We start from the raw sequence: 16,256 nt of genomic DNA, 5'->3' as shown, positions 1-16,256 counted from the left end.
TCTTAGTGAATAGAGATAATCAAATAATAAATTCATGACCATTCCTTTCTCAACTTTTGCCATGTTTTATGTATTAGAAAATATATTTTACCCAGCAAATACAGTTGCTCAGCAAAAAGAGCACTTTAAATTCGATGTATTCACATGTTTGTTCAACTCCTCCATCCCTTTTCTCGCATAAATTGTGTGGTTTATCTTTTTATCGAGCTGAGCCGAAAGCTTTAAAGTGCTGCCTTGGCAGTGGCTAAATCTCCCTTCGCAAACAAAAAGCCATTCATATTTTGCCAACTTTTCGTAGCCGTTCCCCTATCCCTTTTCGGATCATCCCTTTTTCCGAGTCGGGGCCAAAACAAAGCAATTTCCTATCTATCAGATTAAACTATAAATTTTATAAAGTTGACTGCATATTCACGGCAATCGAAACGTAACGAATTTAAATGGCCAAACAACGAGGAGCAGAGCGACAGAAAAGTCAAGAGGCCAGAATGCCATCCAATAAATGCCTGGACAGAGGGGCGTCCGCGGGGTGTGTGCGCCAATCGAAATGAAGCCCGAAGCGATTTCGAAAACTCAATGGCTTGAATTTTATGAGTTTTGGCGCTCGACGCCAGCTACCAAGCATCCAGCATCCAGTTCTCAGATCTCGCCACTCCCGAGTCCGATTCCGCTTCCTACCCAATTTTCGGTTATTAGTTTTTCCACAGAAGGTTGTGCAGCCAGCCTCCCCCTTGCTGCACAGAGAGAAATCGGGTGAACTTAAGAAATTTAATTATATTAGAAAATGATAAATACAAAGTTAGGTATGAAATATTATGAAAATAGGATATTTACATTGGAAAAAAAAAAAAATCACAATCCCTAGTCAGCCATCCAGGAGGCTAGTAACTTCAGGAGGCTAGTAACTTCAGGAGGGTAGTAACTTCATTAGTACTGGAAATCTCTTTACTAAATTATAATTTACTAATAATTCCTTTTAATCAATTATTCATAATTATGAAAATTTTATTTTGCTAAGAGTTGTCATACAATAGAATATTAAAAAAAAAATCCTGATAAGTACAAATCCTTTTTTTTTAATCCTGATATCTAAAAGTATTTCCACGATTATTGCTGATATTTTTCTGTATGGATTTTCCCGTTTTTCCCTTTTTTCCTTTCCCGGCTGGTTCTGTTTGCCTTTGTGGCCAGGCCGCGACATTATCGACTCTCGGGGAGTTGATGCCGCGAGCTCTTAGTTTTCGGGAAATCGGAATCCCGAAGGGTGACACGTGCCAAGGCAATAACCATAACCCGGGTCAGCTACTAGTCCCTTTCGCATGCCTTATTTTTTACTCTGCCCCTTAAATAATGCTACTAATTATCGCCGAAGAGGAAACACAACCAAAAAAAAAACTCATTTCCTTAGCAGCATTTTGTTCGCTTTCCCATTAACAAAAGTTCAACATTTATTGTTGCTGTTCTGCTGGATGTTGTTTTCATTTTTGGAAAATTATTGCCGGTCCCTTTCAAAAATTCCCCCCTTATGCTGCATCCCGTTTAATAAAATCGAAGTAATGTTTTCCTCATCTCCCTTTTCGCTTTTTCCCGACGACGAGAGGGAAGTGCCCCGCGCTTTGATTAGCGAAATTAGCGACCGACGCGAATTTGTCGAGTGTTGAGGGGTGAATCTTTCAAGGGGTCTCTATATATACACATATTTTTCGTTGAAAGAGGATTTGAGGGGGTGGACTTGCCCCCAAAACTTGGGTGCTGAGTTAATTAGCAAAATTGTAGAAGCAGATAGCAACCGGAGAAAAGTTTTTAAAGCTATTTACAAGCGTAAATTGTAACTTTTTGACTTTTGTCTGAGATGGGGGTGTATGTGCGAAAATAATACGAATGGAAATCTAGAATATAATATTATTTAAGTTGCCTAAAAAATAGACTTCTTTGATTACAACTGAAGATGAAAATAACCAGTCAAGGTTTGCAATATATAAAACCTTAGTATTTGTGCTTGGTGTTTTGTGAGATTTATTTAGTTTATTTACCAAAAATTGTTAATTTAAAATGTTTCAACGACTCCCCAGTGAAACCCTCTCTGCGCCCTAGGAAACCCAGCAAATTCCCAACGCTAATTGCTCTGCACTCGGAGCTTGGGGCGTGGCACTGGGTGAAAGCAAGAGTCTTGTAATTTGTATATGATAAGTCATTGAGCTGCCATCAAAGCTGGTACAAGAGAGGAAGGCAGGGGGAGGGGCGGAACGGATGCCGAGGGATGGCTATTAATTTGAGCTTAGTTCTGCGGCATTCCCGGCAACAAAGTCAGATGAAAGCCGGCAAATTAAAGTTAAACTTGCGACTCCGGCCACGCCCACTCAATTATGCAACGCACACAAATACTCGTTTATCTGCGAGTGTGCACGGTGGGTGTGTTAGAGTGTGTGCGAGTGTGCGAGTGTATGCGAATGTTTGCTTTGTTGTTAAATATTTCGTTTCCGCTGGCACAAGTTGAGCTCGGTTGCTTGGTATGCAAAACGAGGCACTGCCAGTGTCAGGACTTCTCGTCCTGCGTTCGCAATAGTTGCCGCAGCAGCAGAAGGAGCAGCAGCAGGAGCAGGAATAGCAGCAGGAACAGCAGTAGCTACCCATATTACGTACAAGTGTCGGGGCATAAGTTGTTCCTGTGCTGCAGTTGCTTCTGGTACTGGTTCTGGTTCCTCTTTCCTGGCACGCACACTTGCCAAAGTCGAAAATTCAATTTCCTGTTTTTCGTGTTTGTATGTGAGCAAACCTATTTTTTCAGACCACCATATTCCCTGGCAGTGCACTTGGCCAAAAAACGAACCGAAAGCGAAAATATTATTAAAAACTTATTGCTAAAAATGAGAGCATAAAGGTAATTGGCTTTGGATTTATAAAAATAAATTAAAGCAATTCGGGCAGCTGATGAGGTTTCTGGCCACTTCAAAAACTATAAGAATCTTAAAACTGTTATTTATATGATAATAAAACAAAATGTGCCATACACATGTGTGATCTGGAGTTCAATGAGCTTAATATTACATAAATAAAAGCATTCAAGGCGCATATTGTTCTAAGAATAACTTGTTTTCGCCATTTTAAAGAATTCTCTAGCATGTTTTTAACAATAACAAACTGTGTTTTTAATTTGTCAAAATATTTCAGAAAAGGCAAAAGGGAAAGAATTTACCTCTACCATATTTTTTTATCACTGTACTTGTACCCTTTCTGTGCCTGGGCCTGTCTTGCTGTTTTGTGTTGGTTTACTTGGCGTTTTGCATTTTGCATTGTATTAGACGTGCATTTTGCATGCCCAGCGTGAAGTGTGCGAGCCGTGAGAAGTAGCAGTGGTGGTGAAAAGGGGCAAGGGAAGGCATGAAAAGGGATAAAGGGAAGCCAAGATCTTCTGCCTTGGTCCTTCGGTCTGGTCTTTCCTTCTCCGCGGGGCACACACACGCGAACCACTTCCGGCCTGGTAGCCATATGCGTGCTGCAGCCGCCTTCTCATCCTCGTTATGCCCAACAAGGGCTGGCAACGTTTGCCAAAACAATTGTTAGCCCTTGACGCTAAAGCTAAAGCCAAGCGACCAGCAGGCGTCACAGCACTTTTCAATGCAATTTTTGTATTAGAAATTCATTTCCACAGCAAACAAAGCGTGATGGTGGTGTAGGAGTGTGGGGGCGTGGCAGCAGCTGGTGAGATCCTGGCAAGCGGATGAGTTGCCATCAGCACGTTTGGCAAACGCAAAGAGTTGTCCTCGGTGTGTACAGAGTTCAGTTGTCATGGTGGTAAATTTACTAGTGTCATATCAGGGACTTTGTGAACAGGTTTGAGCTAACCAAAGACTTACCAGCTAAAACTGATTAAACAATTTGTAACCTCTGATTCTGGACGAGTTTACAAGTGTTTAACTATAATATTGAGCAATAATCATAACTGTCAACATAAATCTTACCTTTTCTCTCAATATTACCATAAATTAGTCCCCTTCATCATCATAATATTACTTTTGCTATCTACATTATCTTCTCCATAATATTTATCTTTTATAATAACAAATTCTACAGAGCTTTAAAAAATGCAGCATATTTATTTACAATTAAAATCAATTTATTTATGGGGATCTGTAAGTTATGTTTTGCATTGCGAGTCAGGTATCAGAGAAGGGGAATTCCCTCGAACACATGAAATAAGCGCACTCGTGCTTAAAGTCGCTGGAGTTTGCTTCCACATATACATATATATATTCTCTATTTTTTATAATATTGGAAGACGCCGCAGGACAGGTAACTAAGGCAGTAAATGACAGTAAATGATTGAACTGGCCCGCCCCGGCCAGTGACAAAGTAAGACCGCTTACGTGACCCAGGACCTGGAGACCCCAATCCTCTGCCAGCAGAATCCCCACATGATTTCAAATTCCGTGCAGGTAAAAATTCTGGCTCTGAAGATTGCAGGCAAAGCCAGAGACAGAGCCAGAGCCAGAGCCAAAGCCATGAAAAAGTGGGAAAGCAATTCAGATTACTGCAAGAGGGACATTGGAGCTGCAATGAATTGAGCTGTGAAAGCGGAGATGCACTAAGATAAGTAAATGTATAAAAGAGTAATTTTCATCGGAAAAATGACAAAAAAAAGATTGCTTTCGGAGTATTACATAATATATTTTAATTTATTTTCTTTCGATTTATTATTATTAGATATTTATTTCTTTTAATACGAAGAAAACGAAATTATTCTTAACAGAATTTATAAACAAACCAAAACCAACCTCAAAAACTCCCTTGATTTTCTTTGTTTTTTTTAATTTAAAAACTAATAAATGTCATAACCAAACCCTTATTTTTCCCAGTGTTCAAAATATGAAATATAACTGCGGCAAGTTCGGAAGCGGAGCTCAAGAACAATGCAAGGAGGAGCAGGACACGTGCCAGGTCCTGGATTTGGCCCAACCAGCCCGGCCAGCAAACGTACCATTCATCATCATCATCAACGGGCTCAGCATCGCAGCGTGATTATCCCCATCGAAGGGAGAGCCATTAGCTGGATGCTGGATCCTGGAATCTGGCTGCCACGACTATATATATCTATATGCATTCGAGGATGCTGCATTTTCCGCAATTGTAGTTGGGTGCAAAAATTCACGCTCGAAATCTTTCACTATTGTTCGCGGCCGGCGAACTATAATACAGCTGCAATACGTGATGGCGATTTGGTTGTCATTATTTTGTGTGCCAAGTGCAACGGAGATTTCAGCGTGTCCCGTCCGCAGTAATCAATGAAATTGTCACATAATTGTAAGACAGTAATAACGAGAAAAGGGGGGCACGGGAGTAAAGAGTTTTCACAGCAAGTTAATTCCATGATTCCGAACAATGCCAAGGAAATTGTGTAGTGTCAAGTGCTTTGAAAGCTTTCAATTGTCAGTGACAGGAAAAGGAAGTGGGGGGTGGGTGAAAATTATGAGCGATATAAGCATTACTTACAGTTGGAATAATCTAAGGGTTAGGAAAAAGTGTATTTAACTGTAATTACTAAAAGATTTTTATTTCTTTTAATTAACTATAGTTAATATATTCTAAGATAAGATATATTATTATTATATAGACATTTTATTATTCTAATTTAATGATAGAAACACATATTCATGGAAATCCTTATAAGTTTGGCCCCAATTTTTATTTCTCTGCGGCGTGCGGCAATTTTCAACAAGCAGTATTATATATCAAACCGCAAATTGGACCTCGTAAATCCCACTAAAATGACAAAACAATATAAATATTTTCGGCCACACACACACACACACACACGACGACCCATTCCCAGCTTCACAACTTCTGGACAACAAAGAAGGTTCCTCTTTATTGGCCCGTTGCCGACCCATGGGGAGGGTAAGATATATTGACAGGATGGGGGAGGTTAGGTATTCTCCGATTCCTACGCATATTAATATGTCAGAAATTTTTGCATGCGCTGCACAAACAAAACGTATAAATTCATGAGCACCAAAAACGATTTAGTTAAGCCGCTAAATTGCCTAAATTCGATGAGCGAACGAACAGCAACGAAATATAGGAAAAAAATTGGAAAATCAAGCCGAGTGCAAATACTTTTGGAGTGGAGGGGGGCGGGCTTATACCACAACAAATATTTTAGCCAAACACACACACACACACACATACGCAATACCCACACACAACATAAATAAAATAAAAGGGCGCCAAGGCGAAGGCATAAAAATTTCATCGATTTCCGGTTAAAGGCAAATATTGTAACCATAAATATGAGCTGACTATAAATATATACATATATCGTGGCCGTTGGCTTCGGGGGGGTTAAATATGTGAGTGCGTGCGTGAGGGTTAACCGTGGCAAAAAAAAAAAAAAAAAAAAATCATCCTAGCGGGGGCGTGGCACTTTCACGCCAATATGGCGATAATGCGATTGCTTTCGGCTTTGGCTTTGGTGCGCGCGATTACATTTCGATTTGATTTCGATTTGCTCTTGCATCGCCAACGACATCAACATCGACGTTTTTATTTTATTTTCATTTGCCGCTGCCAGCAGAGACAACATTTAAATTGTTTTTGCCATCGGCTGAAAACAAATTCTAAATAAAACGGAACGTGACAACCGAATATTACTCGCAATCCGATTGCAACGAATTGAAGATGAGCTGAAAAGTGTTTTTCTCGAACCAAAAACGTGCTCCTCTTGTTGATTTTTAACTATGAAATCGTTTTTAGGTAATATAGGAGGCAGAAAATATTGGTTTTTATTGTATTGAAAAATAATTTTAATTATAATCAGGCCACAATTATAATTTTAATTATAAAGGGAGCCAAATAAATTTACATTTAAGCTACTCTTTCTATTTATTATGAAAATAAAAATATACAACATCTTTTAGAATTTTTAAAATATTTATAACATTTTTTAGAATTTTTAAAATATTTAATTCCCAAATGTTTCCAGGGTACAAGGCATTCAACATTGCCAGCCCAAGTATTTACTCAAAGCCCGCACTTTTTGGCACGCATATTTGTTTACCACTTGGCTGTGCAACAAAAGCTGTGAGTTTTCATACCATTCGAAGACTTTTACGCAAATTGCAGACGCCGAATCAAAATCAGTGCCAGAATCCGACCCACAGCCCAAAACCGAGCCAGGAACAGTTGGCGTCTGTGGCTGCCGGGCAGCGAATCCAGGCCCAAACCAAAGCCATCCAGATTCAAATCCTAGCCCAAACCAATACGGCTAAGTGCCCGGGGAGGCAATCACATCGACGTACTCGGGATTATATTTATGCCTCGCACTGTTGGTAAACAACAATTTGCCATTCCGCCAACAACAAAACCGCTGCGGGGGCCCAATGTGAATTAAAATTTGGCTAACAAAAAATAATACGAACAGCATGAAATGCATTGTCAATGCAGCATCAAGCGGAATATTATTTTCTAAAATTGCTGCGAGCTTTTCTATTGTTAGATTTGCATTGTCACATTGAAGGAGTGTTTTCGGAAGTGGCTATAAGGTTTAATAAGGGGTAAATTAAGCTTTAAACCACTCATTTTTTATTTTTCCATAAGAAAATACGATTGGTTTTATACTTATTTTACGAAACCAAACCCTAATAATCATGATTAAAACTAGTATTAAAACGTAAACTCATTTTTTAGGCAAATTTTCTCTTTTCTACAAAATTGAATATTAAAGCCAAAGCATGCTAATGGTCCTTTTGTTATTTTATTCCACAACAGGCTAATTGATTCCGCTGTTATGTGTAATATATTACCCTCGAGCTTTTTACGAAGCAAACAACCGATAATTTTCCCCTTTTGAGAGGAATAGAACCCCAGGGGGCTTTTAATTAAGCATACGCCGCGTTGTTTGCAGTTTCAACTCCAAAAACTCTTAAATCAAAGCCAATCGCTTCGTAAGCCGCTCTACGCATATGCAAATAAACGCAGACCATTAAATCGCTTATTTGTTTATGTTTTTCTTTCTCAGTTATAATAACTACAATTTAATGAGCCCCGCCCCATCTCCGAAAAACTTACAGAAGCCGCAAAAGCCGGCGCGGGCTTAAAACTGATTAAAATGAATGACGTTAAGCGGCAGGCATATTTTAATTATTTAATGCTAATTAATATGTTTTGTAAAACCACAAGCAGCAGCAACAACAAGCACCACCACTACTACTACTACTTTTACGGCGGCAGCTGCTTGCTATTAACATTTCATAATGAGTTTTGCATTTAATTTTGTCAAAGCGTGCTAAGCTCTGTTGACAGGCGAAAAGTGAGTGTGTGTAGCTCCCAGATACATGTGGCAACTATTGAGACAGACTGTAATTAATTTGTTTGTTGACTTGGCAACCAAACCGATGGCACTGACGAAGAGGTGGAAGATGGAAGGTGGGAGGCGGAAAGAAGAGGGCGAAAAATGGGCTGGGGAAAACTGAAGTATATGTGGGAGTAATTTGCGGGCTGTTCGTCAACTTTCCTTTGCATATCTCACAGCTGTCAGAGACGTAAAAAGCGTGTTGGCTTAGTTTTTTGATATTTCGAGCGACAAAACAAACACCCAGACACAGACTTGAGAAATAATACTTGTTTTCCAGGGAATTGAGAATAAAGTGCTTCGAGTGTTCTAGGAAAACGGAGCGACTTTGTGAAGACTCTAAAATTAAATCTAAGAACGGAAATTTGAATTTAAAATGATTTATTGAAATGTAAAGAAATAGATTTTACCGTTTAAAAATGATTTTCTACAGTCCTTAATATTTTCCTCAAGAATTTAACTATACTGTAAATCACAAACTCCTCTTTTATATATTTAATCCGATAAGAATACAGTTGAAATTCATTTCGGGAACTTGAAAATATCTCGGTTTCCACTTACTTTCTATTTCCCTCCTGCACAGTGCTGATTTATGCTGCACATTAATATTTTAATGTCTTCATTGGCCGGGCCTAGGCAACAAAAAATAAACAAAAAGCCTCCCCTTAGAGGCCTCGGTCTGTGTCTCTAAAAGTCCAGAGCAATCCATTAAACGTTATCAGCCAGTGACACAGTCCTGGCTCATTCCAAGTCCCTCGAAAAAGGCACCCCCTTTGCGGAACGGGACTGTTTACGCACATTTGTCTTGTTGCGGGGAAAAGCCGGGGAAAACTTTTGAAGGCTAGCTATTCCACAACTACTACACTTAAGAGGGCCAGAGATACAGATACGTATGAAAAAAGCGACGGTAGAGAGTAGGGTTTCCTGCAGCCTTTGGCGAAATTCAATTATAGCAAATCGTATGCAAATGAGTTTGGGGGCCCTGCAAAAGTTAAACAGCAAAAAGTGAGCGGCCCCCCGGCCCCCCCTGAAACGTTTTCAATTTCCAAATTGCATTTCCTTCTCCTCGGGTTCCTTTATCCTTTGGATCTGTTTGGCTCTCTTTGCGGCACCCACACTCTGCTGTTTAACTGCATTAAGCATCGCACCTACACGTGTTATCCTGCTGCTCCTGCTCTTGCTGTCAAAGTCATTATTCATTTTTCACTTTGTTATTTCGCAACGTGTGCAAAATTCAATTTACGTTTCTAATTTCGTTTTTTTTTTGCCCGTCTATTCGGTGTGGCAAAAACACGAAAATATTTTTGCTTGCGTAGTTTTTTAATTAGTTTGCAGAAAGTGCCCAACTTGCTTGTTGCTCTAATTATTTACAGGCGTATGAAAAATATATTAAATTGCTTTAAAATATTAGGTTCAACCTCGTTTTGGTTTATTGCTAATCTGACATGATTTAAAACTATATGGGTATATATTATCTATTTTAATAGTTCATAAATACAGAGAGTGAAATCTAGAGGTCGATTGATAGTGAAATATGTAATATATAATATAAAATATACAGACAATAAACAGTACATTTTTGGAAATGCATAATAACTTAAATTTAAATGAGTTTTAACAGTTTTAAAGTAGACAAATAGCTATATTAAATTCAAAGTAACGATTTAAAGTTAATATTTTACCGTTTTTTATTTATTTTTATAATTTATACCCAACTATAATCACCAAGCTAATTAAAACTTCTAAAAAACAAAAACCACCAAATATTTGAGCTCCTGGCTTTTATGCCACTTTTCGCCGTTTAAAAATTCCCACATAATTGCCCAAATACCCAACACAATGTCGCGCATTTTCCAATCCCCTTTCTTTTTTGCCCAATTAAATGCAGCTTAAATTTCCCCCGAATGCAGGAAAATCCCTCTCCCCTCACTCATGCCAACACACATGCCCGTTCATATGGCTCTCGAATTGCCAACCAACTGCACAATTTTTCAATCAACTAAAAATGTTTAGAATGGCTTATATTCATTCGCGAACCGATCGAAGTATGCTGCACACTTGGCGTCCCCCTCTCGAAATGTGGGCCACTGATTGAGAGTGTGTGTGTGCGTGTGAGTGTGTGTGGGAGTGTGTATTTGCAAAAATACCATAGAATAAAAATGTCAAAAAAAAAAAGTACAGGAAACTACAAAATGCAGACAAAAGGGGAAAAGGCAGAGGAAAATGAAAAAGAGAGAGCAACAAACTGACAAGGACAGTACACGTTAAAAAAATATTATTCTGATGGTATAATAAAGCGATAAATAATAATAAGTATTTAAGATATGGAGCTTTAATTTGGATTAAGAAAAATATATGTCGGATCAAGCTTTAATATCATGGAATCAATTTTTTTAATGACAACTTGCTCCAAAACCTCAATTTTATATTATTTTGTATCTGCAATATCTACAATAGCTAAAAAATTGCATAATAAATAAGGAATATAACTTATACTCTTCTTTTTTCTCTGTGTAAAGTAGCCAAGAGAAAGAGACCGTCTGGGGGCGCATGAAATTGCCATTTCCAATTAACGCCATTTCGAAAATAGTTAAATGTTCACAGGACATTGCAGCAGCAACAATATCAACTCCGCCTGGCCGAAAACAACAGCAAAAGAAAGGCAAATGGAGGAGTCGGGATGCAAGGGAATGGAAGGCAGGAGGACAAACAGAAGAGAAAAGGGAACTTGGCCATGGTGACAGTGGCCCCCAGTGGCCGCCAGTGGCTATCGTTACGACACCCATTTTGGGTTACTCCACACCATTTCCGTTACCATTTCCATTCGAGGCACCTGTTCCCATTCCATTCCTCCGACAGATGCCAATTTTTGGCAGTGGCTTACTGGCGAATTTTTCGGCGCCCTTGCTGTTGCAGTTAGCGGTATGTGCAACTAACTCTATTAACGAACCGGAAACGGAAATACACACCCACCCAGGCACCTACAGGCACAAAGCGGGGGCAAATGAAAAATGGCGGGGGGTGATGGATAGCACACTGCGTGGCCGGGAGACACATGTTGTAAATGGCATGTCCATGGAGTTTGCCTAACCAATTTTACAAAATATTTTCAATGGTAAAAGAGAAATAAAATATCACAAATGGCACAGCAATAAATAATATTTTTGTGTAGTTTTCATTTAAGAATCAAATTAACAGATTGTTATTTTTAAAACTTGCAAATTTAATTAACTTTTTATTATTTATTTAATCCTTTACAGAACTTTAGCTCTCATTCCTTTCCCTATCATTTTTTATGCAAATTATTGAATGGCTCAGACACTTTTGATTTTTCAGGACTTTTTCCGTGGAATTCCATGCGAAAATTCATACCGAAGAACAAAAGAAAACGCACATTTATCTCACGGTTTATTTTGCAACCCGCAACGTTGTCATGTTGACCGAATTTTTCGTAGCCGTAGCTGTGTGTTGATAACCGTTTGACCGTTTTTAAATGTCTGCCAGCCCACGGAAAAAATAAAAGAATACCTGGAGAAAAAACCCCTCGACAATATTTGCACGTTTCTATTGTGTGCGCTGTAACTGCGTTTAAAATGCGACTCGATTTTTATCGATTTAATCAAGCGGCGACTGCTGCTGTCTCAAAAAAAATGGAGGGAAATGGAAAATGGGAAGTGGGCGGGCGATGTGCCAAAGAGATTTTTTATACCCCGAAGGGTATGCCAGAATGGGAGAGAGTGCCACCGATTTCCATACGTAATTGCACTGTAATTGACAATTTATTGTGTCAATCGCAATCGAGGCGCAATGCCGCATCGCCTTCCATCCAGCCAGTGTTCAGCTCAGGCAGCGGTGTGTGCCACGTTTAATTAACAAGGCGACAACGATGCCAACGGTTAATGGGCGGTGCTGCTGTAGGTGGCTCCCCGCGGGTGGTGGTGAGTGGGTGGTGGGGTGGTTTTGTGCCACGCTTGTAGCCAGCGAGGGAAATTTAATCTGTTTTTTAAAACGAGCTGGATAAGTTGAAGCAATCAAGTGGAAAATCAGCAGTAACGCGCCAAATACAAACGGCACCTGATCGGGTGCAGTCTGCTGGGGAAATATATACACCTTTCGATGGAAAAGAGGATTAAATGGTATTACCTATCTCAAAAGGGAAGTGCTAATTTCGGTGGAAATTCGATTGGTTAAAGAAATTATGCTTTAAACCTTGTTTATAAAACAGGATTTGGTGGCTAAGACTTAAATAATTTATTTAAAATCAAGAAGAACTTTTGTTGAGCTTATTTATATTTCATATTAATAATTCTATACCACACTAACTATTTTCTTAATAATTTTTAGACAGATTTAATTAATGTTCTCTATCGATTCCCAGTTGAAGACCATCAGTTCATCTTTACCATCAATACACACACTTTTCCCATTTTTCTAGCTCTTGGTGTCTCTGCTGGTGAGCAGCCTTCTTACCTTTAAAAACAAACAGCTCAGCTAATTTATAGCTGGCAACCGGAGCATATCGAAGCTAATCAAAGGCCATCAGGCTGCAGGCTCACTAAACACCCCGCTAATAGTGGCTTCCGTCAAGGATTTATGTTCAGCCCTTTGGGCATCCAGGCATCAAGAAATCGGGGCATCCGAGCAACGAGGCATCATGGCATCCCAGCATCTCGGGCTCATCAGCATCCATCTTCGAGGCGTTGCCCGGTCATGGGTCTCTAATTGGCCATGGACGAGGCCTGTCCTTGGGCCCACTCCTTTGTTGATTAACGTGCCCACCAATTACGCGGCCCATATATATCGGAGACCGAAAACACACTTGGAACAAAAACCAATTGATTGTAAAGGAAATTTGTCTTATAAAAATAGTCTTAAAAAATATTCCAACAAAAGAATTATATTAACTCTCTGAAACTCACAATTTTTCAAATTCCATAAAAATACTAAAATGTAACTAAATTTTTTCTAACTGCATTCGAATGCAGGAAGGGGACCCATATCGACATGGCCAGTGATAAAGTGTGCGTAACAAAAGCTAATAATTGCCAAGGCAACGTGGCCGTGGCTGCCACGGTGAAAAGTCGCCCGTGCCGTTGTTGCCGCCCGTTAAGTGGCCAAAAACTTTGGCATCATAATTTATAGCTGCGTTAAACAAGCGAGGATAACAAATTAATTTTGTCTGGGGCGAGAGCTCAGGCGGCGGGCCCTGCTGGTGGTGCTGGTGACGTTGGAGGGGAAAGAAACCGCATCTCAGGGCGATGGCAGGACTTATGAGCACGGCGTTTACTCTCGAATTTCTTAGTTGGGCCAATTAATTTCTAAAGTCAGGACGTGCTTTGGTCCTTCGGTCCTCCAGAGTGTGTGTGTGTGTGTGTGTGTGTTTGTGAGGACGCCTCGTAAATCTTAACGAACGAAAAGCAAAAATTCCTACGCATCTTTCAGCTGGAACACACTCGCGAATGCGGCTCATAAATATAAGTTCCAATGGCCATCGTGGCCAGGATGCGAAGCTGTGAGCTATTGAAGGTGACTGATTTTTTGCCCAGGTAGATCTGAGGGTATATTGAACTAGGAGGGAAGATAGGAAACCATAAAATTGAAAATAATTTCTAAAATTAAGGGAATTTAATAAGATCCATTAACTAAGACTAATTTCACACAAATGTTCAGACTTTAAATTATTATTGTAAATTTTATTAAACTATTTTCTTTACTATCAGAACTGAATAACATTCTAATGCTATAAATATATAATTTAAGACTCGTTAGAAGATTTTCTTTAGGGAATCAACCATGCCATTTTGATGCTCTCTAAGCCCCCTTGTTATTCCGCCATTTGCGACCATAATAGCCATTGTTTGGGTCTGGCGGAGTAGGAGAAAGTATTCGCGCCAGCAGTTCCCACTGAAATACGTCAAAATATTTGCCATTCGATGCGATGTTCGCCACGTTCTGCAGTGGCAGGCAGCTTCTAATATTTATGCTTGTTGTTTTCCTCCTTATAAAGGGGAGGAGACGGCGGTTGTAACCCCCTCATAACTATGCGCTGCCATCTCTAATCGCAACTTGTGTGTGGGTGGCCTTTGCTCTCTTTTGGTGGGTTTCGTTCTTCTGCCCTGTTTTGTTTTATTGTCGCACAGTCGAGCAAAACACATAAATCTCGTTCATGACTTGGTCTTGGAAGCTGACTTGTCCGCCTCCCAGTGCCACGCCTCCATCTTGTGTGTATGTGTGGCCAAAAAGGTGTTGATAACGTTGTACTCCCGTCCCCCAGATTCGCCCCTGGATACCCGGATCTCCGTCTGGCTCTCCGGCTGTACATCTTAATCGTAATGCAAAAGTTGTCAAGTTGATATGTAAACGAAAACGTGCTGCAAATATTTGCTGATGCCAAATTCTTTTCCATTTCCATTCCGCTCGAGTGCCATGTCAACGCAGTTTTTCTAATTTATGAGCGTTGACTATGAGATGGCATCAGGAATTGGCCATAAAAAAGTGAGCTCCTCCCCGTCAGCGTGATTCGGATCTCGTTAAATTAACGTTTAATATGGCCTCAATAAAGAATGTTTTGCCGTAAAATGAAAATGACTATAAGGGAAATGGAATTTATAACTTTTCTCCTGTTGCAACACAAAGTTTTCTCTAAATATTTTAAGAGAAAGAAGATTTTTAATAACAGTATTTTAAGATCATAGTGTTTCTGCCTTGGGCTTCTTCAGGTTTTTCTGCATTGAAAATGAATTCTCTTATTTCATTTAAGCATTTCCCAGCTTACAACTGATTTCAATAACCCAAACTCGTGGCGGTGCTCGGAGCTTAGTTTTTAATTACAGGAAAATCAAAAGCGCATAACGCTGCAACTCTCTCAACTTTTTGCTGCTGCACGGTGTGGGATTCCAGGTGGAGCCCGATTCAGGCACACAAAATCAGGCTAGAAGGCTTGTCAGTAAGCCAAATGCACTCGTACTCAAACCCAGGCACTTCGAGCAAGTATTAATCGACATCCGAGTTATAATTCATGCTGATTGTATGAACATTTCAGCTTTTATGTGAACCGTAAAACTTTACTTCCTGACTTTTCATCAGTCCCCCCCATTTATTCCCAGCCCACCTGACGGGGCTTAACCACAGATACATATGTATATATGCTAGATATAACCCTCTGCCGATTCTCTACCTCTGCCCACTCTGATTTCACCTGTAAAGTTGCGAAAATTTGCAATTTTTACCTCTTCCAGGGCACACATGAAGCACATTTTATACTATATATACTATGTGTGTGTGTGTGAATAGTTTTTTAGGTGTAATTCCAGTTACAGCTTGGGCCAAGCCCAAAGCAGCCCTGACTTTGGTTACAAAAGGCTTACACTCGCACACATTCAAATTCCCGGAATGAGCGACTCTGTGCAGTTACTTCCGTTTCCGTTGGCAACTTTGTCCTTTCATTGCGCTGCTGTGGACTTTGTTCACCGCTCGCCACTCAACTTAAATATCATTATTATTAACCCGGCCAGCAGTACTTACACTTAAAGCCAATTTAGAACCTTTATTTGCGGCCCTTATTCAAAGCTAATCACTTTCAACATTAGCTAATAAGATTTATTTTGATAAACCTATTAATATAGTACAAGTTTTAATTAACTAAAAGGGAAACTAAAATATAAATTAGTTTCTTTGATACTTACATCATCAATTATATAATCATAAATATCTTTAAGCGGAAATGTATTCAGATGCTTAGATAAATTTAAAAAAATAAATGAACTATTAACATTTAGAAAAAACAATGTCTCAATTAAATACAACCAGCTTAGTGATTTATAAATTATTATGACAGGCTATCTAATAATTTATTAACACTTTAAAGTCAATGAAATTGTCTGGAAATATATTCAAATTAATGATAATCTAT

Source organism: Drosophila kikkawai, chromosome 2L (genome assembly GCF_030179895.1).
Source record: "Drosophila kikkawai strain 14028-0561.14 chromosome 2L, DkikHiC1v2, whole genome shotgun sequence".
NCBI lineage: Eukaryota > Metazoa > Arthropoda > Insecta > Diptera > Drosophilidae > Drosophila > Drosophila kikkawai.
The sequence above is the reverse complement of the archived record's forward strand: the minus strand, read 5'-3'. Positions refer to the sequence as shown.